Here is a 24,544-nt window from a genome sequence, read left to right on the forward strand (position 1 = left end):
CTCTTCTGATGTCTGAGGTGGAGTCTCCCTTGGCCTGGAGAGCCCAGTTGAGGTGGTTCAGTTCATCTTGGAGGAGGTGGGCTGCGCAGATTCTTTTTGCACGGTCTGCCAAGGCTTTAATGGTCCTTCTTTTTTGACTTGGGTGATGGTTGGAGTTTTTATGTAGATATCTATCTGTGTGTGTGGATTTTCTGTAGATGGTGTGACCCAAAAGAACCACCTAAGCTGGGCTCTCCAGGCCAATGGAGACTCCACCTCAGACATCAGAAGAGCTGCAAGACCAAGAACAAGCCACGAGAGTAAAGTTGAAGATCCACCCAGAGGAAAAGGTCGACAGACACCCCTCAGATCACTCTATCCTCTGCTTCAAGGGAAAGAAATGGCTGAACATTTGAAAACACAGGCCCATGTAACTGAGGAACAGCAGCTTATTTGTTTTTTCATCCTGTCAATCACCCAAGCCAATCGAATTCCAAACAGAAATTCAGACTCAGAAACCACTAAAAGTTCAGATCCTGATTCTGATAGCAGGAACACTTTATGCGGCATCTCTTATTTTCTTGGATGGAGCAGAATATAATTGCAAGAGATGTAACTCATGATAACAAGGTGGTACTGGCGGTCATTATGATGTCTGCTTTGGATGATGCCGATACGCTACTGAGTTAAAACACCATTGTAATGTGAATAAGACACTTTATGCTGGAGAAACATTTATCTCCTGGACTTGTTCTGCAAAAATATTAATTCCTTCTCTTTCTCCATAATAATGATGTGTTCTAAACGCTGTTTCTAAGCCTAGGTAATAAATAATGTCATGACAACACCAGAGATTTCATCATGATTAGACAAACTGTACAATTTGTCCACAGAGGTTGAACAAACACATGGAGCATGAAGCCATCAACTGCTACCAGTCGGAATGACTAAATATCACCTAATGCCACTGACGAGAATAGACCCATGGAACCAATTGGGTTTACTTATACATTGGTTCACCATTCAACAATGGATCCAATGGGACTCTTCCAGCTGGGACTCGCAAACAGTATCCTGCCCATATTCTGCTGATGGGCTTCCCATGGACAACTGACTGGCCATTGTGTGAACACAACATTGATCAACACAGGCTTTTGGTTTGACTCTGGAGGACTCTTCTTCTGTTTCTCTTTCAGAATCTTATTATCTGACAACTGTAGGGCTACTGGTGAACCCTGAAGGAGACTTTGCTGTGAACTCATATTGCAGCACTGGGTTCGCAAAGAACTCTTGACTTCTCCACTGCCCTGCTGAGGCTCTCAAGCTAAGAAACTGTAAACAAGGAGTTGGGTTGCCGCTACCTCTTGTGGGTGGGGACCAAAACACTCTTTTAATTTATTTTTGTGGCACTCAAAAGTGGACTAAGCTTTGCACAGCAAACGAAATAGCCCACAACCCCGCCAAAACACTCAGAACCTGAAAAATACCAGATACAAAAATGGGGAGGGAAGAAAGGATTGAGTACACTTTGTGCCTATGGAACAGGCAAAATGCACCTTGTAAACAAGCACACTTCGCAAAAAAGCTGGAAAGCGTTTCAAATGGGGTGGAGGATCAGGGAGTGTGAGTAAAGAGGCTTAGGCCAGTGTTCAAGGAACATAAGAATTGCCTTATAGTATCAGACCAAGGCCCACCACTTGCCAGAAGGTAAATGCCTCTGAGAAGGTCAAACGGAGGAGATGAAGGTCACCAGCATGCTCCACCAACTATCCCTGACCTAGAGGTTTCATTCATTTATCCATCTGAACTCAGCACCAGTGACCAACCTCTCTTCCATCCAATTAGAGACTGACCTCTGGGGAAGGACTTCAGCAGGGAGAAGAAGTCCAAAGAAAGGGGCAGCAAGGAAGGAGGTGAGTGCTGAGCCTAAACTACAGATCATATTTGATGCTGTTTGTGCAAGCGTACCTCCCTGTTGTGTGCTCAGTACCTCTTCCCCAAGATTTGCTGACAAGTGACATTCTGATCTAGAAGTTGCAAGTCCAAGTCTTTCTCAGAATAGTAATCTCCAAACTGATGCCCTCCAAATCTGTTACTCCACCAACTCCTAGCCCTCCCAGACTACTATGCTGGCTAGAGGATTGTGAAAATTGTAGTATCCCTCAACCACAATGCTTGGGGGACCCTCACTTGATTACATACAATGAGATATCTTGGATCTGGGACCCAAGCCTAAATTTCAGATACGGGATGAGCAACCCATATAACGCATCTAGAAATCAGCAGGTTTGTATCCTGCTTCAAAGCAGGTTCTCTCTCACCCCCCAAAAAGTTTTGGGAAGGGATGGAAAAATGGTAAATGGTAAACTTTCAATATTGAGAAACTGAGGGCAGAGCGCATGTTGGTCCAAGGTCTGCTGTACTTGGATAAATCCTTGAGTTCACGTAGTTGCAAACCTTCATCAAAAACTGTGCTTTCCTTGCTCCCAATTTCCTGCAGTCCGCTATTTTTACAAAGCACCAATTTGGCATGTCTTAAGGCAGAGAATTCCAGGCCCATTTCTCTTTCCATCTTCTGACTGAGCAAGGGTCCACAATGTACCTATTTGTTTTCCTCATGCCATGACGCCCGCACCTGGACACTTCAGGGTTGGGAGAACTCCTGGTGCTAAATGATCCATCAAGCCAAACTCACTGGAACTGGAGCCAGGAGAAGAAAGATAAAGATCTCTGGAAAGAAAGGCAACTGACAAGTCGTGTTGTCCAAAGCACTTAAACGTGGGGTTTGCTCCAGAATGGCTACCAAGAGATTAAAGCTTTCCAGGGAATTAAGGTGTGTTGTATGGCATCGGATTGTGCCTTTATGTGTGCCGCTCTGAATCCCCTTTGGAAGGCGCTGAACAGACTGTGCTCTGACACCACGAGATGCAGAGCCAACCTTAAGAAACGGGGCTACAAAGTGGAATCCATGATATGCGAGTGTGGAGAAGAGCAAACCACTGACCACCTGCTGCAATGCAACCTGAGCCCTGCCACATGAACAAGGGAGGACCTTCTTGTGGCAACACCAGAGACACTCCAAGTGGCCAGCTACTGGTCAAAGGACATTTAATCAACTACCAAGCTTGCAAACTTTGTGTTTTGTTTGTCTGTCTGTTTGTTTGTTTGTTAAAAAATGCAATGCAACTGTCTGGTCTGCCCCTGACACGATAAATAAATAAAAATCACAATGCGAAGACCAAAACTCTTTGGAATGCACCTGGCAGTGGAATGTCCTCACAAAAAATATGGTAGTGACATTTTTGTCGATTTCGTGTAGCAATCCCTGCAATCTCTCTTGGATGTCCCTGCATGAGGGTCTTCCTCCAGGGGCAAACCAAGAATAGGAAACTTGAAAGTCCCTGTATAGACTCAGAAGTGGAGTGAGCAGATCAAAAGACAACTTGGCAAAATGGCACGGCCTAAAATAATCCTCCACCTTGTGCAACTGTGGAGCAGAACAGACAACTCCACATCTGTGTGCTTGTCCACAATGTCCTGCCTCACGTACAGAGGAAGAGATGTTGGAGGCTACAGACAATGCGGTTGCTGTTGCCCATTTTTGGTCAAAAGATATTAAGCCACTTGTGCTCCTTCTGTTTTGATCAGTTTTATACTAATTTATACAATGCTTTTGATATGAAATAAATAAATACATTTGTCCCTAGATCTCCACCCACTCTCCATATGCAATTTAGGGGAAACAGCAATAGCAAATCCCTGGTGCAAAAAAGAGAAGGAGAAAAGAAACGAAAAAGAAATCACTGTTCCCAAACGGAGTGCAGGAGGAGGGCTCGGCAGCAATTAGCACCATTTCATCGAAAGGCACACCAGATTCCGGTTTTTATATATACACACATGCAGAGCCTCCGGGAGCGTCCTGCGTTTATGAAACTACAAATTTAATTACACTTCATGTTTCTATTACTGCAACTTGTACATGCAGTCATAAAAGGCAAAACAGGTATAATTACGAAGGAGATGCCAGTTCAGGTTGCTAGCTCAGGCAATCCGCAGCCGTTCTCCACGGTCACCGTCAAAAGGGAGCGCTCAGCTCCTGCCCATTACAGGCCCAGACTGCGTCAAACGTTTCCTATAAAGCAATTTCGCACTTGCTCTCAAGCTATCAGCGTTCAGGCGGAGGGCCAGAGGTATTCAGCAGGAAATTGCTACCATGTAAGCAATTGGTAATGCCTGAGCGCGCTTCCCAGTTGTGGGCTATCACTCTCCAGTGGACAACCCACTAACCGCCTTTCGGTGTCTCTGGGTTGGGCAGAAAATCCTTTGAAATATATCTAAGGAGGTACAGGTATCGTTAACAGGTGGGAGAGAAAAAACTAGAATTACACCTGGCATAATGATGCACAGGTAAGGTCACCATGCTGCATTAAGAAAGGATTTTGGAGACCTGGACACCATGCTGGAGAAAAGGCAGTCAAAATGATCCCGGAGTGGGGATGGGCAACCGCAGAAGGCTATGGGACTCCCTTATGCAAAACAACTATCTTTTTTGCCCCTATTTAAGGGGTATTGCAGCATTTTGATATTTTTGAACACTCTGGGTCATTTTGGTCACAGGAGAGTATTTTTAACCACAGGAAATTTATTTATTTATCGTGTCAGTATCAACCAGACAATTGTATTATATTTTTAACAAATTTTTAACAAACAGACAAAACAGAGTTAGCAAGCTTGGTAGTTGATGAAATGCCCTTTGACCAGTCTCTGGCCACTTGGAGTGCCTCTGGTGTTGATGCAAGAAGGTCCTCCATGGTGCATGTGGCGGGGCTCAGGTTGCATTGCAGCAGGTGGTCAGTGGTTTGCTCTTCTCCGCACTCGCATGTTGTGGATTCCACTTTGTAGCCCCATTTCCTAAGGTTGGCTCTGCATCTCGTGGTGCCAGAGCGCAGTCTGTTCAGCGCCTTCCAAGTCGCCCAGTTTCCTGTGTGCCCAGGGGGGAGTCTCTCATTTGGTATCAGCCATTGATTGAGCTTCTGGGTTTGAGCCTGCCACTTTTGGACTCTCGCTTGCTGAGGTGTTCCAGCGAGTGTTTCTGTAGATCTCAGAAAACTATTTCTTGATTTAAGTCATTGAAACTATTTCTTGATTTAAGTCGTGACCACAGGAAATGAACTGAACCTAAATGCCCTAGATCAGTGGTTCTCAACCTGTGGGTCCCCAGATGTTTTGGCCTTTTACTAACAAGTTCTAAGAACCTAAGAATCTATAGATCAGGCATGGGCCAACTTGGGCCCTCCAGGTGTTTTGGACTTCAATTCCCACAATTCCTAACAGCCTGCTACAGTGATTCTCAACCTGTGGGCCCTCCAGATGTTTTGACCTTCACCTTTCAGAAATCCTAACAACTGGTAAACTGGCTGGGATTCCTGAGAGTTGTAGGCCAAAATACCTGAGGACCCACAGGTTGAGAACCACGGCTCTAGAGGCACCAGATCCTGTCTGACCTTGGAAGCTAAGTAGAGTCATTCCTAGTTAGTGCTTAGGTAGGGGAATCACCAATGGGTATCAGGTGCTTTAGGCTTCATCTTAAAGGTAAGAATTGGCAAAACCTCCTCTAAGGATTCCTTGGGGGGGGGGGCATAACTCGACAAGTGACTTTAAGGCATATGTGTGCACACATGGCTTAAATACTGTAAAAGGGAACTAGATCCTGTCAGATCTTGGAAGTTAAGCAGGGTCAGTCTTTTGTACTTGGACGTTGGTATTTGGATAAGAGGCCAACAGGTACTATAGACTCTATATCAGAAGAAGGAACTAGCAAAACCATCTCTGAAATTCACGGGGTTGCCATGAGTTGACAGGTAACTTGAAGGTGTATATACACAAACAGTGAGCAGAATTCATTTCCTGCTCTCCTCCCTAAGATTGTCCCTTTGAGAAGGGGCAATAATGTGGCTGAAATACCTTCCATGCCACCTAGAAGACATTCTGGAGCAAAGAAACTGGGGAGTGGGTTCATGGGCTGCACCTTGCCCATCCCTAGGGTAGAATCATAGAATTGGAAGAGACCTCGTGGGCCATCCACTCCAACCCCGTTCTGCCAAGAAGCAGGAAAATCACATGTAAAGCACCCTTGACAGATGGCCATCCAGCCTCTGTTGAAAAACCTCCAAAGAAGGAGCCTCCGCCACACTCCAGGCCAGAGAGTTCCCTTGCTGATTGACTCTCACAGTCAGGAAGTTCTTCCTCATGTTCAGATGGAATCTCCTTTCTTGTAGTTTGAAGCCACTGTTCTGCGTCCTAGTCTTCAGGGCAGCAGAAAACAAGTTTGCCCCCTCCTCCCTATGACTTCCTCTCACATATTTATAGATGGCTATCATGTTTCCTCTCAGCCTTCTTTTCTTCAGGCTAAACATGCCCCGCACTTTAAGTCACTCCTCACAGGGCTTGTTCTCCAGAGCTTCTCTGGACATATTCCAGCTTCAGGTCAATATCTCCCTTCAAATGTGGTGCCCAAAATGGTACACGGTATTCCAGGTGTAGTCTTACCAAGGTAGAATAGAGGGATAGCATGACTTCCCTGGGTCTAGACCAGAGGTCCTCAAACATTTTAAACAGAGGGCCAGGTCACAGTCCCTCAAACCGTTGGAGGGCCGGATTATAATTTCAAAAAAGAATGAATCAATTCCTATGCACACTGCACATATCTTATTTGTGGGGCAAAAAAACCCCCTTAAAAACAATACAATAATTAAAATGAAGAACAATTTTAACAAATATAATTTTATTAGTATGTATGTCAATGGGAAGTGTGGGCCTGCTTTTGGCTGATGAGATAGGATTGTTGTTGTTTTTGTTGTTGTTGTTGTTGTTGTTGTGTGCTTTCAAATAGTTTCAGAGTTAGGCTGACCCTGAGGGAGGGCCACGTAAATGACCTTGGAGGGCCATATTCGGCCCTCGGGCCTTCGTTGGTCTAGACACTAGACTCCTGTTGATGCAGGCCATCAACAATGATATCTGAGACTCTGTGTTAACTCAAGAAAACAAATAGAATATGATGGAGGTTTAACCTTATTCTTTGCATTGGGGAAATGTTTATTCCATCTTAATATCAGAGCTTGCATCATGATCTCTATATCATGCCATCCAACTATCCAACTATCAGCTATTCTGACACACAACACATGGCCATGGGCCAAAAGGGAGGACAGGACATATGGACCCACCATAAAACTCAATTGCCTCAAGGTGGGAGGATAGTGGGCTCTGGAATGTGGAAAGGGGCAACTTCCAGGCACCAGGACTCTTGGGTAATCTATGATATTGTAGCTAGGCCTATATAGAAGGGCACTGGTGCAAGACTCTTGTATTCCAAACAATAAAGAGATGTGGTATCTTCAGCCTATGTGCGTCTTGGTGTGTTCTTTAGAAGAAGGCTATTTATTTGTCGTGTCAGGGCAACCAGTCAATTGTATTACATTTCTAACAAAACAAAACAAACAAACAGACAAAACACAAAATTTGCGAGTTTGGTAGTTGATTAAATGTCCTTTGACCAGTATCTGGCCACTTGGAGTGCTTCTGGTGTTACTATAAGAAGGTCCTCCATTGTGCATATGGCAGGGCTCAGGTTGCATTGCAGCAGATGGTCTGTAGTTTGCTCCTCTCCACACTCGCATGTCGTGGATTCCACTTTGTAGCCCCATTTCTTGAGGTTGTCTCTGCATCTCGTGGTGCCAGAGCGCAGTCTGTTCAGCCCCTTCCAAGTCACCCAGTCTTCTGTGTGCCCAGGAGGGAGTCTCTCATCTGGTATCAACCATTGGTTGAGGTTCTGGGTTTGAGCCTGCCACTTTTGGACTCTCGCTTGCTGAGGTGTTCCAGCGAGTGTCTCTGTAGATCTTAGAAAACTATTTCTAGATTTAAGTCGTTGACGTGCTGGCTGATACCCAAACAGGGGATGAGCTGGAGATGTCTCTGCCTTGGTCCTTTCACTATTGGCTGCTACTTCCCAGCAGATGTCAGGTGGTGCAATACCAGCTAAACAGTGTAATTTCTCCAGTGGTATAGGGCGCAGACACCCCGTGATAATACGGCATGTCTCATTAAGAGCCACATCCACTGTTTTAGCATGGTGAGATGTGTTCTACACTAGGCATGCATACTCAGCAGCAGAGGAGCATAGCGCAAGGGCAGATAGAGAAGACTAATCCACAGCAACACAGTTGGAGCTGAGAAACCTTACAGGTGGTTACCACCAAGTAAAGATGAATCATAAGAGATAAAAAGACAAAAAAGAAGATATTCTTTACATCAGGGGTCCTCAAACTTTTTAAACAGAGGGCCATGTCACAGTCCCTCAAACTGTTGGAGGGCCAAATTATAATTTGAAAAAAACAGAAATGAATTCCTATGCACACTGCACACATCTTATTTGTAGTGCAAAAAACACTGAAAAACAATACAACAATTAAAATGAAGAACAATTTTAACCAATGTAAACTTATTAGTATTTCAACAAGAAGTGTGGGTCTGCTTTTGGCTGATGAGATAGGATTGTTGGTGGTGGTGGTGGTGTTTTTGTTGGTGTTGTTGTGCGCTTTCAAAACTTAGGTTGACCCTGAGCGAGGGCCGGGTAAATGACCTTGGAGGGCCGTATCCGGCCCTCGGGTCTTAGTTTGAGGACCCCTGCTTTACAAAGTCCATTGTAAAACTATGCATCCAAGGTGCTTCAAGAAAGAAGTACAAGGTACTAAGGAAATATGTCAGAAAAATTTGCTCTGCTAGAAGGCATTTCATGAACACTGGAGCTGGCCAACAGTTCTTAGATAACCATGGTTTCACTCACAAGGCCTCTCCAATGTTTTCAAGAGCTGTGAAGGGTATGTTTGACCTATGATTTTTCATAATCCGCCCTCCCCTTGGGCCAGAAGCTATTCAGAGAAGCAAGAAGACTCCGGATGTATCTCATACAGGTTTTATTACATTTCTATCTCAGCGTGTGCTCCAGAAAACCAAAGATCCACTGCCAATCTGTTTCTCTGTGTGATCCCATGGAATGGCGCATTCATTCTTCAGCCCGTACCAATAACCTCATGCCACATGCACTTCCTAAGGAGATCCCGACTGTTCGATGGCACTGAGATGAAATGGAGAGCCTGGCCACCCATGAAATGATTGGGTCTGTCCAGTAAAATATCCTCCCTCCAATCTCCCCAACTCCAAGTCCCTGACCACCCTCCAGAGAACGGAGTGCTCCCAGGTTATGCAGAACATTGCTGCTCAAGACAGAGCAGGGCCAAAGGCACCGCCTTCCAATTTCAAACAAGCATTGCCCTCCAACTTTCCAGTTCAGGGGGAACATTCAGAACAGACTGCATGCCTCTGAAAAGAGGGACGCAGGGGGCAAGGAGCCAACTCACAAACATAACAAATGGCATGAAAGGGGAACAGGATAGAGAAAACCTGCAAGAGCAAAAGACACACCAAAACACCCCAGAGATCTCTCCAGATGATACTCCAAGAACACTTGAGAGAGAATTTTGTTTCAGCTTGTGGTTAAACCTGCGCAATGGTGTGATCTGAGCTTCATTAAGAGGCTGATAAAATCCAGGCTCACCTACACCTTGGAAGAACATGACCCTCGCAGGACTGCTTCCCTCCCACTGTGACTTTTTGATCCCAAGATATTAAGGCAGGAAAAGGGGGGGGGGGGGAGAGAGAACAACAACACTATCAACCTTTTAAAGCCAATTCAAGTTCAAGCCCAGTGGCTTCCAAGTTCTCGTCTTCATCTTGCCAAGAAGAGAAATGGACACATATCTCAGAAGGTGATTCAGTCCAGACCCAACCTAACCTCCAAACCATGGTTCAGGGTACGGGTGGGTCAACAATGAGTGGCCAGAACTGGAACTCCAAGCATTCCTCATCACTGCCTATGATGCACATGCAAGTTAAAAACAGTTTTGTGAATGCATTTGAAATATATTATTACATTTTAAATACAATAAAATAGAAGCTCATCACCCTATGTGAAAATTTCCATTTGCTTCAATGTACTAAAAGCCAAATGCCTCCTGAAATAAAAGGGCTTTTTTATTTTTTATTTATTTATCGTGTCAGGAGCAACCAGACAGTTGTATTACACAGTTCTTGTGGGGGGTTTTTTGGGCTATATGGCCATGTTCTAGAGGCATTTCTCCTGACGTTTCGCCTGCATCTATGGCAAGCATCCTCAGAGGGTGAGGTCTGCTGGAGCTGGGAAAAGAGGGGTTTATATATCTGTGGAATGACCAGGGTGAGACAAAAGGCTTTTGTAAGTGGGCTAGGTGTGAATCTTTTCAATTGACCACCTTGATTAGCATACAATGGGCTGACTGTGCCTGGAGCAAACTCTTCTTGAAAGGTGATTAGATGTCCCTGCCTGTTTTTCTCTCTGCTGTTTTAATTTTAGAATTTTTTAATACTGGTAGCCAGACTTTGTTCATTTTCATGGTTTCTTCCTTTCTGTTGAAATTGTCCACATGCTTGTGGATTTCAATGGCTTCTCTGTGTAGTCTGACATGGTGGTGGTGAGAGTGGTCCAGCACTTCTGTGTTCTCCAATAATATGCTGTGCCCAGGTTGGTTCATCAGGTGCTCTGCTATGGCTGATTTCTCTGGTTGAAGTAGTCTGCAGTGCCTTTCATGTTCCTTGATTCGTGTCTGGGCAATGCTGCTGCGTTTGGTGGTCCCTATGTAGACTTGTCCACAGCTGCATGGTACACAGTAGACTCCTGCAGAGGTGAGAGGATCCCTCTTGTGAGGGATGGTACACGGTAGACTCCTGCAGAGGTGAGAGGATCCCTTGACAAGAGGGATCCTCTCACCTCTGCAGGAGTCTACCGTATACCATGCAGCTGTGGACAAGTCTACATAGGGACCACCAAACGCAGCGCCCAGACATGCATCAAGGAACATGAAAGGCACTGCAAACTACTCCAACCAGAGAAATCAGCCATAGCAGAGCACCTGATGAACCAACCTGGGCACAGCATATTATTTGAGAACACAGAAGTGCTGGACCACTCTCACAACCACCATGTCAGACTACACAGAGAAGCCATTGAAATCCACAAGCATGTGGACAATTTCAACAGAAAGGAAGAAACCATGAAAATGAACAAAGTCTGGCTACCAGTATTAAAAAATTCTAAAATTAAAACAGCAGAGAGAAAAACAGGCACGGACATCTAATCACCTTTCAAGAAGAGTTTGCTCCAGGCACAGTCAGCCCATTGTATGCTAATCAAGGTGGTCAATTGAAAAGATTCACACCTAGCCCACTTACAAAAGCCTTTTGTCTCACCCTGGTCATTCCACAGATATATAAACCCCTCTTTTCCCAGCTCCAGCAGACCTCACCCTCTGAGGATGCTTGCCATAGATGCAGGCGAAACGTCAGGAGAAATGCCTTTAGAACATGGCCATATAGCCCGAAAAAACCCACAAGAACTGAGTGATTCCAGCCATGAAAGCCTTCGACAATACAGTTGTATTACATTTTAACAAAACAAACAAACAAACAGACAAAACACTAAGTTTGCAAGCTTGGTAGTTGATTAAATGTCCTTTGACCAGTATCTGGCCACTTGGAGTGCCTCTGGTGTTGCTGCAAGAAGGTCCTCCATTGTCCATGTGGCAGGGCTCAGGTTGCATTGTAGCAGGTGGTCAGTGGTTTGCTCTTCTCCACACTCACATGTCGTAGATTCCACTTTGTGGCCCCATTTCTTAAGGTTGGCTCTGCATCTCGTGGTGCCAGAGCGCAGTCTGTTCAGCACCTTCCAAGTCGCCCAGTCCTCTGTGTGCCCAGCGGGGAGTCTCTCATTTGGTATCAGCCATTGATTGAGGTTCTGGTTTTGAGCCTGCCACTTTTGGACTCTCGCTTGCTGGGTTGTTCCAGCGAGTGTCTCTGTAGATCTTAGAAAACTTGTAAGTCCAGAGTGACTCCCAGGTATTTGGGTGCGCTGCAATCCCACTGGAGCATTGCAGCACACCCAAATACCTGGGAGTCACTCTGGACCATGTTCTGACCTACAAGAAGCAGTGCCTGAATATCAAGCAAAAAGTGGGTGCTATACACAATGTCATACGAAAGCTGACTGGCACAATCTGGGGATCACAACCAGACACAGTGAAGACATCTGCCCTTGCGCTATGCTACTCTCTGCTGCTGAGTATGAATGCCCAGTGTGGAATGCATCTCACCACACTAAAACAGTAGATGTGGCTCTTAATGAGACATGCCGCATTATCACGGGGTGTCTGCGCCCCACACCACTGGAGAAATTACACCGTTTAGCCGGTATTGCACCACCTGACATCCGCCGGGAAATAGCAGCCAATAGTGAAAGGACCAAGGCAGAGACATCTCCAGCTCATCCTTTGTTTGGGTATCAGCCAGCACGTCAACGACTTAAGAAATAAAAGGGTTTTACCTGACAGCACAGGTAAGACAGCAAGGAAGGGGCCAGCCAGGCCTCCTGAGGAAGGGAGTTTCTACTTTTCAGTCTCCTGCACTGGTCCTTCTCTGACCTATGTTCCAAGATTATTATTCTTCTACCTCCACTTGCCCAAGATCTGCCAACCTGCCTTGTTCATATGTGACTCCAGAAAAGTTCAGATGAGGCAACCTGTGGCTCTCAAGAACCAAATGCAGTAAGCCACAGTGATATTAGTCAAAAAGGAGAAAAGATTTGAGATTTCTTAAGCTTTATTTTGAAACACAAGAAAATGAATCACTTTCTACTGCCGAAGTGCCTCCAAGCCCCCAGAATGCAATGGACCCTGAAGAAGGCCTGCAAAACAGACCACGTTGCATGCTTCAAATCCTTGGATACTTTCTTTAAAGATCATGTCTCTTGATTGCCAACCTATTCCATTTTATTTTATTTTATTTTATTTTAGTGGCGCATTGGGCATAATCATGACTTACAAGCACAAACAGCATACCTTGCATAACCAGACATGCCGTACAAAACTTTCACCATAATCTAATGTCGAATAAAGTGGCTTCAAACAGCTCTCTGGAAGGAAGAAATGTGAAAACCCCTTGCTTTTGCCCATCACAGCCGAAAAGAAGATCACATAGTTCTTTAAATCCTTTCTTTAAAATATCTTCCGCTCATAGCTGGATCCAAGAGCCTCATCTACACCTTGCTGGCAGAGAGCATGTTTAACACACCAAAAAGGAGTATTAAGAAAACTAACACAAAAACCAGAAGAGCTGAACTTTAGAGAAGAAGAGACCAAGGATCAAGTTTTAAAACACACCAACCTGACTACAATAATTTATTTGAGGGAGAATGGAGGAGGGGGCCACCAACACTTTTGGATGAAGTTGCTGCCTCAGCATCAAACACGGCGTTGCCACCACAACCCAGACACAAAACACCATTCCTGCTGTGCACCTGCAAGCATCAGCCCATCAGGTTTTGCCATCTCGGGCTGGATGCTCCCTCCGAAATGCCCACCAAATGGGAACGGAGCAGAGAAGCCTGGCCAGGAACCTGGGACAGGAAGGTCAGCGCTTGTGAGTATGAGTTCAAGCCAAGTGACATTAAAGATTACTACCTTGGAAGGAATGACAGGGCTGCTTTCCTGAAAGAAAAGGACGCCAGCGCTTGCTTATTCCTGCTTGGCTGCGTAAGGAGCAACAGATCCAATAAAGGAAAAGCCACCTGCTCTCTTTAAGTCAGAGCAAATGGGTACTGGAGGACACATCCATAGGTGGAGTTCTGTGTAGGAGGTGGTTGATGATGGACAGACTGACAGATAGATTTATTTGTCGTGTCAGGACAACCAGTCAAATTATATTACATTTCTAACAGAACAAAGCAAACAAACAGACAAAATACAAAATTTGTGAGTTTGGTAGTTGATTAAATGTCCTTTGACCAGTATCTGGCCACTTGGAGTGCTTCTGGTGTTGCCGCAAGGAGGTCCTCCATTGTGCATGTGGCAGGGCTCAGGTTGCATTGCAGCAGGTGGTCAGTGGTTTGCTCCTCTCCGCACTCGCATGTCGTAGATTCCACTTTGTAGCCCCATTTCTTGAGGTTGGCTCTGCATCTCGTGGTGCCAGAGCGCAGTCTGTTCAGAGCCTTCCAAGTCGCCCAGTCTTCTGTGTGCCCAGGGGGGAGTCTCTCATTTGGTATCAGCCATTGGTTGAGGTTCTGGGTTTGAGCCTGCCACTTTTGGACTCTCGCTTGCTGAGGTGTTCCAGCGAGTGTCTCTGTAGATCTTAGAAAACTATTTCTAGATTTAAGTCGTTGATGTGCTGGCTGATACCCATACAGGGGATGAGCTGGAGATGTCTCTGCCTTGGTCCTTTCAATACTTCCCGGCGGATGTCAGGTGGTGCAATACTGGCTAAGCAGTGTAATTTCTCCAGTTGTGTAGGGCGCAGGCACCCCGTGATAATGCGGCATGTCTCATTAAGAGCCACATCCACTGTTTTAGTGTGGTGAAATGTGTTCCACACTGGGCATGCATACTCAGCAGCAGAGTAGCACAGCGCAAGGGCAGATGTCTTCACTGTATCTGGTTGTGATCCCCAGGTTGTGCCAGTCAGCTTTCGTATGATATTGTTTCTAGCACCCACTTTTTGCTTGATGTTCAGGCAGTGCTTCTTGTAGGTCAGAGCACGGTCCAGAGTGACTCCCAGGTATTTGGGTGTGCTGCAATGCTCCAGTGGGATTCCTTCCCAGATGATCCACAGAGCTCGGGATGCTTCTCTGTTCTTGAGATGAAATGCACATGTCTGTGTTTTAGATGAGTTGGGGATCAGCTGGTTTTCCCTGTAATAGGCAGTAAGGGCACCTAGAGCTTCGGAAAGCTTCTGTTCTACCATCTCAAAGCTCCCTGCTTGAGCAGTAATGGGACAGATAGATGGGGGATAGTGATAGCTAAAATATTTATTTATTTAGTTCATGCACTTTTACTCCACTCTTCTCACAACAAGGAGGGACTCAGGGCAGCCTCGCATAAGTACCGTACGATGCTATCATCATATACATAGTCAAGAAATACATTAAAACATTAAAAACAATTCGTTAAAACAATAGATTAGTCACGCCAGTTAAAACCAAATCCAAGTCTGGGGTTAATTCAATATTACAGTATCCAAGTCTTCTTTCCAATTGCCGCTGTCCACTAATCGAACGCCTGGTCCCAAAGCCAAGTCTTCAACTTTCTTCTAAAGGACAGGAGGGAGGTGGCCAACCTGATGTCCCTGGAGAGAGAGTTTCACAGACAGGGGGCCACTGTCAAGAAGGCCCTGTCTCTTGTCCCCACCAACCACGTTTGCAATGGTGGTGGGATGGAGAGCAGGACCTCTCCCGGAGATCTTAGACTTCATAGAATCATAGAATCAAGAATCAAAGAATCAAAGAGTTGGAAGAGACCTCATGGGCCATCCAGTCCAACCCCTTGCCAAGAAGCAGGAATATTGCATTCAAATCACCCCTGACAGATGGCCATCCAGCCTCTGTTTAAAAGCTTCCAAAGAAGGATGGTTTGTGATGGTTTGTAACAGAAGATACGTTCGGACAGGTAGTCTGGGCCAGAACCGTCTAGGGCTTTAAAGGTTAAAACCAGCACTTTGAATTGTGCCTGGAAGCTAATCAGCAACCAGTGGAGCTGGCGTAACAGAGGAGTTGTATGCTCCCTGTATACTGCTCCAGTGAGCAACCTGGTTGCCAACCGTTGGACTAGTTGAAGCTTCCGAGCAGTATTCAAAGGCAGCCCCATGTAGAGTGTGTTGCAGTAGTCTATTTGGGATGTAACAAGAACGTGGACCACCGTGGCCAAGTCAGACTTCCCAAGGTATGGCCGCAGCTGGTGCACAAGTTTTAGTTGTGCAAAAGCTCTCCCGGCCACCACCGAGACCTGGGGTTCCAGGTTCAGCAATGAGTCCAGGATCACTCCCAAGCTGCAAACCTGCGTCTTCAGAGGGAATGTGACCCCGTCCAACATAAGCTGTAACCCTATCCTCTGTTCAGCTTTTCAACTGACCAGGAGTACCTCTGTCTTGTCTGGATTTAGTTTCAATCTGTTCGCCCTCATCCAGACCGACACAGCAGCCAAGCACCGGTTCAGGACCTGCACAGCCTCCTTAGTAACAGGTGGGAAGGAGTGATAGAGCTGAACGTCATCCGGGTACAGATGGCATCTAACCCCAAAACTGCAGATGATCTCTAGAGAAACAGATGGATGGATAGATGGATAGATAGATAGATGGATGGATGGTTGGATGGATGGATGGATGGATAGATGGATGGATAGATGGATGGATGGATGGATGGATGGATAGATGGATGGATAGATGGATGGATAGATGGATGGATAGATGGATGGATAGATGGAGGGAGGGAGGGAGGGAGGGAGGGAGGGAGGGAGGGATGGATGGATGGATGGATGGATAGATAGATAGATAGATAGATAGATAGATAGATAGATAGAGCAAGTACATCTGTAGGCACGATGCCAATGAATCACGTGCAAAGCACCCCTGACAGATGGCCATCCATGCACGATGCCAATGAATTTTGAGTCAGGAATCAGGTAGCCAAACCCAATGGGCTTTCTCCCTGGACCATCAAATGATGGAACAACAGATCTGCTTTTGACTGAGGATCCAAACAACTACTGAAAGGCACAGGTACAAGTTCAACCACAAGTCAGGTGAAAGGAGGTGCCACCAAGGATCCACTTGGACCAATCAAGTTTCTGACTTTGACCTGGGTTTCCAGATTCAGCAATTCACTTTTGCAGTCATGAGTAGAGATGCCACCTTCAACGTACAAACTTTTCAAAATTATGCCTCCTTTTCCAAGGGTCCTCTTAGAAGCTTCAACCAGAGACATCTAAAGACAGGAGGGTGGCACCTTTTCCCCACTGAGGTTTACTGCTTCAGTACTGTACCCTTGGCCAAGCAAACGACCAAGCCCTCAGGAGCCCAGGAGCATGGAAACGACAAGCAAAATCACAAGGTGGGCTTACATAAGCTTTTGAATGGTAAATAGAGCCAGTGCCTTTTACAAGAATGTTGATGTACAAGAAGCATTTCCCCAACACCACTACTACCACCCACCCACGAAGATCTTCTTATAAAAGAGGCAAGCCTGCACCAGCAAGTGTCCCGAGGGGGAAAATAAACTGACAATGCCAACTGGTCCTAATGGCTGGTTATCACTCAAATACGTTGCCATAAAGCTACTTCCCAAGGGCTAAAAGCAAGCCCTGAAAATATATGATCCCAGCTCCTGCTCACTGGAGAGGAAATGCAACATTGCAAAGGATAGCGCCAGAATGTAAAAACAAAGAGGTTCTGTATGTTGTGGCTTCCAAAATTAACCTTTTTGTGTAGTACAGGGACCATTACCACTACCACCTCAAAAAAAAAATCCCATACAAGTACCTTGGATCAAGGAACAAGGTATATAAAACTATGTGGTAAGCTGGAAAAACATACAAAGAAATGAAGAGCAGCCGTGTTGACCATAAACCAAAATCAAAATGCATCCTGCCATTAAACCTTGCTTGGGCCAACAAGAGCCATCATGCCAGCTATTGAAACCAGTGAAGTGAAGTTGGTTTAAAAAGCGGGTAGGGACAGGAATGTGATGCTGTTGGATTCACAGCATCTACGTTTTCCCTTGTAATGTTATGGAAAAGACGTTTAGACAACACAGTTATGGTCATACACACCCAAATGACCTTACGTTTATGACTTTTAATATGTGAATTTTAATAGTGTTATATTTTATATATATTTGATCATGTTGTACTTTGCTTTGAGTCCTGAGGAAAGGCAAGTAGCAAATCAATGTTGCTGTTGTTCTTGTTGTTGTTGTTGTTGTCAAAGGCTTTCACGAGCAGAATCACTGGGTTGCTGTGAGTTTTCCAGGCTGTATGGCCATGGTCCAGAAGCATTCTCTCCTGACGTTTCACCCACATCTATGGTAGGCATCCTCAGAGGTTATGAAGTCTGTTGGAAACTGGGCAAGTGAAACAGCAGGACAGAATGCTTCTGGAACATGGCTATACCGCCCAGAAAACTCACAGCAACTCTATTATTATTATCATTATTATTTTACTGACACAAAAGCACAGTATGTCACAGCATACGAGATCTATATGCTGCATTTCGTATCACAAAATCACAAGTCGAACTCTTCTCAAGCGTCTAGGACTGTGTGATGTATTTTCAAATGATGCATGCAGATCCAAGTCAGGTGGCCTTTTGCAATTGATTTTATCAATGTTTATTGTCAATGTTTTTGTCAATGTTTATTGTTTCCAAATGCTGGCTGAGATCTTTTGGCATGGCACCCAATGCACCAATGACCACCTGTACTGGTTGATGCCAGAGACTTTGCAGTTCGATTCTGAGGTCCTGATAATGGCTGAGTTTTTCCTGTTGTTTTTCCTCAATGCGAATGTCACCCAGTATGGTGACATCAATAATCCAAACTTTTTCCTTTTTCACAATCGTGATGTCTGGTGTATTGTGTTCCAAAACTTTGTCAGTCTGGATATGAAAGTCCCACGGTATTTTTGAGTGTTCATTTTCCACTACCTTTGCAGGATTATGATCCCACGAATTCTTTACTGCTGGCAGGTGGTACTTGTGACATTATTATTATTATTATTATTATTATTATTATTTATACACATGCAGAAGAATGTACAATAGTTTGCAATTATATTGTACAAAGCTGTACAATATAATTGCAAACTATCATTTGGATGAAATGCAAAACTGATAAACTGAACAATACAATACAAAGCAGACTAATCCATACAAGTAATCAAAACATAGAAAACTGCCAAATAACCTCAAATTACATTTCTCTGACAGGATCACAGAGAGATCCAACTAACCAAGCAGCTACGACTGAACTGTGCAAAGTTAGATCCTGGTAAATGACGGCCATATCCACAATGCCTACAGAAACAGTTGCTGCCAAACGCAGGGCCGAAGTCATTCCCTTCGCCTGATTGTTGTGGAAGTGCGGACAAGGCAACTGAGTGGGGCCGAAGTGCCATTTCCCAGGCGTCCCACCACTGCACATGCCTTGACACACTTTCAAAGACGAGAGCAGTTCACCTGGGACAAAGCACGCACTGCTCAGGAAACCGGCTGGGGCCAAGAAAAGCAATAGAAATTTCCACAGTTAACTCTCACTGCTGGCTGCCAACAAGGCTCTAGTTATTAATGAAAAAACACAGAAAGAGGGAACGAAATGGGGGGGGGGGGGGAGAGAGAGAAACATTAATTGAAATCTGTCATAGTCAAGAAAGATTTATAGAAGTCCTCAAAGGAGCAAAAATGCCCAATTGGGAAATTCTGCCAGTTGCTCCTTGCTTTCTAACGACAGATCGTATGCAACACTGGGACTCAGAGCAAGTTGGGCATATTGACATCATGTTCCCATGACCTCCCCAACATTTTCTTTCCTAGAGGATGGGGTCAATCAATATCAACGCCAGGCACTTATTTTAATCTAGCCTAAGACACTTTGGTAATGATGTGGGGGCAGAGGTACATGATACTGCAGGGATGAGGTGCTTATCAGGACTGTATATTTATTTATTTTTATTTACAGTATTTATATTCCGCCCTTCTCACCCCACAGGGGACTCAGGGCGGATTACAATGTACATATGCATGGCAAACATTCAATGCCATAGACGCACAACGTATTAGACAGACACACAGAGGCTGTTCTGTCGCCGCTGGAGCTGAAATTAAATGCTTCTAAGAGAGGAGCATTTAAGGCTTGCGTCCAGCGGGAAGCCCGGGGCCCCGAAAAAGAACCTTTAGAGGAATTTTCCCTATTAAACAGGCTTTAGGAGACTTAAGCTTAAATACAACCGTCTTTATTAATGAACAAGCAGTAATTGTACAATTTCTAAATAGTCTATTGGCTCTTGCGGTCTTGTTTACAGGAAACAGGCACTATCTTCAAGAAACTTTGTTTAACAGAATAATTCCCCTTTAAAGCTCCTCCTAGGCTGCTGTGAACTTAAACCTAACTGGTTTGAGTCTGCTACCGGCTGAACTGCGTCTCAGAACCGAACAGACGTACCACCAGGCTTGAAATCACTTAGCTGAAGATGAAGAGTTGTTATTCCCTCCGGAGGTCCTCAGGGCTGTGAAGCTGTTCCCTGGAACCCTTTGGGAATCCGTAGAGGCCTTTAATCTGTTCTCCCCAGAACACAAAGACGAAGCCTTTGCACAGGAGGAACGTCTGTATGCATCCTCTGCCTTGGCTTCCCTTGCTGTGACTAACTGAAAAATGGCCCCTTCCCTCCAAAAAGCAAAAAATGGGCGGGACCAGGGATCCTAACTATAATTGGCAGGTGGCTTACCCTATAAATGCAAATTATAACAGGAAACCTTGGGAAGTCTGACTTGGCCAAGGTAGTCCACGCTCTGGTTACATCCCGTTTAGACTACTGCAACACTCTCTACGTGGGGTTGCCTTTGAAGACGGCCCGGAAGCTCCAACTGGTCCAACGTGCGGCAGCCATGATACTAACAGGAGCGGGACGCAGGGAGCATACAACTCCCCTGCTGTACCAGCTCCACTGGCTGCCGATCTGCTACCGGGCTCAATTCAAGGTACTCGCATTGGCCTATAATGACTGTCTCTCGAGCTATGAGCCCACGAGGACTTTGAGATCTTCCGGGGAGGCCCTGCTCTCGATCCCGCCTGCGTCACAAGCGCGGCTGGCGGGGACGAGAGATAGGGCCTTCTCAGTGGTGGCTCCTCGGCTGTGGAACACCCTTCCCGTGGACAACTGCTGTTCCAGAACAGATGCTATTTAACATTCCAGCTTTTTCATGAGGGTATTCTGGCCACCAGGGGAACTGTTGCTTCACCGTCCATTTGTACTTCCTCATCCTTTGCATGCTTGCTGGAGATCTTTTAATCGTAAATTAGACTCGCCCCATAAGCTAAATTTCATAATTGACAGATACAACTGTCTTTTGGGCTGCAAAGGTCAACAGCAAGCTTCACAAATTGGTCGGAAGCTCACTCCAACCCGGGCTGGCTTTGAACTCATGACCTTTTGGTCAGTAGTGATCTTAATGTAGCTGACTCCCAGCCAGCTGTGCCACAGTCCTGATGCTACATGTTATAAATCTGCAGAAACCCAAAACATATGAAGAAAACTGTGCAGTCATAGTGGAGAAAGGAAAGGCGACCACTGGGCAGAGGCTGACCTTGCTCCCACCCCTTTGGAGTAAAATAAGAATTCAAGGTTCGGCTGTATACTGATCTGTTTTAGTGAGCCTGATCAACTCCATGTTGTCGATAGCCAATACCTCCCCTGTGCCTGTATTATTGGCTGAATTCTGTCATGTATGTTTGCTTAGAAATGCTGTAACTGCATGTGCCCAGGGCCACCAACCAATTGCTGTGGCTCCATACAATTTTATTTATTTATTTTATTTTGGTTACTTCTACCCCGCCCTTCTCACCCCGAAGAGGACTCAGGGCGGCTTACAAAAGCAAGGCACAATTCGATGACCACATCACATAACAGCAATAAAACAAAATAACATCAATTAACAATTAACAACAATTCTTGCATTACAACCATAAAACAATAAAACCAATAAAACCAATACAAACCAGTTTCTCCTCATTGACGGTCAGCGTTCGCTATCTCATAGTTCAAATTCCAATTCCACAATTGTCAGTCTTGTCAGTCCTATCCGTCTGGTTGTCCTTATCTAGTTGTCAGGTTGCCCAAAGGCCTGGTCCCACAACCACGTCTTTGCCTTCCTCCTGAAGGAGAGGAGGGATGTTGATGCCCTAAATTTCCCCCGGGAGTGAGTTCCACAGGTGAGGGGCCACCACTGAAAAGGCCCTGCTCCTCGTCCCCACCAACCTCACTTGTGATAGCGGTGGGGTCGAGAGCAGCCCCCCCCCCCAGATGATCTCAAATTCCGGGGTGGGACGTAGAGGGAGATACGTTCGGACAAATACACTGGACCGGAACCGTACAAAAGCTAATTCAATGCCAGACTCTGAGAAACAACCTCATCAACATGGAGTCCTAAAAGCAGTCTGTGCTTGTAATGTTTTTCTTGGGGTCAAAGGATGCTGCAACATCATGCTGTGTGAATCCAACATGAGATCTGGGTCTTTTATTAGATTCTGGATACAAAAGCTAATTCACATTCTCCGAAATCACAGTGCAAAACAGGTCCAGAAAGAGAATGGTGAGCTGGAAACCAGCACATGGACATGACAGGGAAGAGATGTCTCACTCTTCAGTCTAGTGATCAACCTCCGATGTTTGCACTCTGGGTGAATAATTTCTGAGGCCAGTCACAGCCCTGCTTTCGAGGAACTGGCGTCTCTCACTCTCACTCTGCATGTGTGTGCACATTTTGGTTTTAATCCTGCAGCCCATTTGGGTTTTTACAGCTGCACACTGGGGATATTTATAGCTTCTGTCCCTGCAAGACACAAAAGCCACTGTTGGTTTACTGGCTGTTCCTGGTCTAAAATAGTATCTTATGTTTGCGGGATGGGGGGGATGAACAAAAGACAAACAATGGTGGCATCCAGATGTGCAAACTGAACAGCCTGCAAATGCCTTGGGATGTTCCAGGGAAAAGGAGAGCTGATCCTCTCTAACTGAAGCAGCCATTCATTTTAGGACAGTATAAATGACAGAGAGTTCAGCATCTACAGAAACATACAATCTGCATTCTAGGTGCTAAATTGTAAATTAGAGCTTGGGACCTCAAGACATGAGGCAGAGCCTCTTTCTATACAGAACTATCCAAGTGCTCCAAGAACCAGCTATTGTTACGAAAAATGAAAGCCTCGGTAGATGGTTTCATACATTTGATCCATTTGGATTTTAATGGATGTGGACTGGTTATTGTTTTAACTGTGAGCCTGTTCCAGTTCACAGAATCATAGAATCATAGAATCAAAGAGTTGGAAGAGACCTCATGGACCATCCAGTCCAACCCCCTGCCAAGAAGCAAGAATATTGCATTCAAATCACCCCTGACAGATGGCCATCCAGCCTCTGTTTAAAAGCTTCCAAAGAAGGAGCCTCCACCACACTCCGGGGCAGAGAGTTCCACTGCTGAACGGCTCTCACAGTCAGGAAGTTCTTCCTCATGTTCAGATAGAATCTCCTCTCTTGTCGTTTGAAGCCATTGTTCCATTGCGTCCTAGTCTCCAAGGAAGCAGAAAACAAGCTTGCTCCCTCTTCCCTGTGGCTTCCTCTCACATATTTATGCATGGCTATCATATCTCCCTCAGCTTTCTCTTCTTCAGGCTAAACATGCCCAGCTCCTTAAGCCGCTCCTCATAGGGCTTGTTCTCCAGACCCTTGATCATTTTAGTCGCCCTCCTCTGGACACATTCCAGCTTGTCAATATCTCTCTTCAATTGTGGTGCCCAGAATTGGACACAATATTCCAGGTGTAGTCTAACCAAGGAAGAATAGAGCATGGGGAGCATAACTTCCCTGGACCTAGACACTAGGCTCCTAGTTCTTTCTGTTGTTGGGAGCTCTCAGCAACAGATGTCTTCTAAGATGAGCTATACATATATGCCTCAATTAACAAAATCTCTGACAAAGAAGCTTCTTTTCGCAAAGGCTTCCTACACCTGCCCCCTTTTTTACCTCTTCTCTAACCGGAAGGTGTGTATGTGTGTGTGCTTGTGTATGCACACACATTTCTCATAGATATAGATATGGGTATGGGTATGAGTATGGATATAGATATATTTATTATTTATTTATTTAAGACATTTATATTCCACCCTTCTTACCCTGCCGGAGACTCAGGGCAGAGCACAATATATATACATCAAACATTCAATGCTGGGACATATATAGACAGACAGAGAGAGAGAGAGAGAGATAGCACCACCAATGTGAGGACAGTGAATTTTTGGTTCTGAGTTGCAGTATCATGTTTTCGGTGAACAGTGCAATAGTTTGAGCAGGGGAATAACGGGGTTTTACTCCAGGCAACCCTAGTGTGGTCATGTATGTTTGTGTGCAACAAAATCCTTTCTGATTATGCATGAACAGCAAAACAGAGAGTAAAGACGAGAGCAAACAGACCTACACGCTAGCTTCCCCTTAACATAAAAGTATAAGTTTGGCCACCAAAGTGGAAATCATACAAAAATCTGACGTTGGTGAATTTTGAGTCTTCCAGGGCCTCTAGAAAGTTCGAAATGTTTTTATTTGTTTTTATTTGTGGGAATCCCATTTGACCTGGTTGTTTCATTCACACATGCAGATCCTAAGTTTTGGAAAAATAAAGAGTTTGCTACTGCTGTTTTTGACTGTGCTGTGGGAACTAATCTCTATTCCTTCCATGTTATTTCTACCTCTGGTATCAACTTTTCTTGAAAAGACATCATCGCCAGGACAGTGGTTCCCAACCTGTGGGTCCCCAGATGTTTTGGCCTTCAACTCCCAGAAATCCTAACAGCTGGTAAACTGGCTGGGATTTCTGGGAGTTGTAGGCCAAA

At 45.2% G+C, this 24,544-nt stretch overlaps 1 protein-coding gene across 2 annotated transcripts in view; it reads right to left on the reverse strand.

Moving 5' to 3' along the window:
• The window catches only part of DIS3L2 (DIS3 like 3'-5' exoribonuclease 2), a 334,011-nt gene that overhangs the window by 187,206 nt on the left and 122,261 nt on the right, over positions 1-24,544 (reverse strand). The window lies entirely within an intron of this gene.

This window comes from Anolis sagrei, chromosome 3 (assembly GCF_037176765.1).
Source record: "Anolis sagrei isolate rAnoSag1 chromosome 3, rAnoSag1.mat, whole genome shotgun sequence".
NCBI classification, from domain to species: domain Eukaryota; kingdom Metazoa; phylum Chordata; class Lepidosauria; order Squamata; family Dactyloidae; genus Anolis; species Anolis sagrei.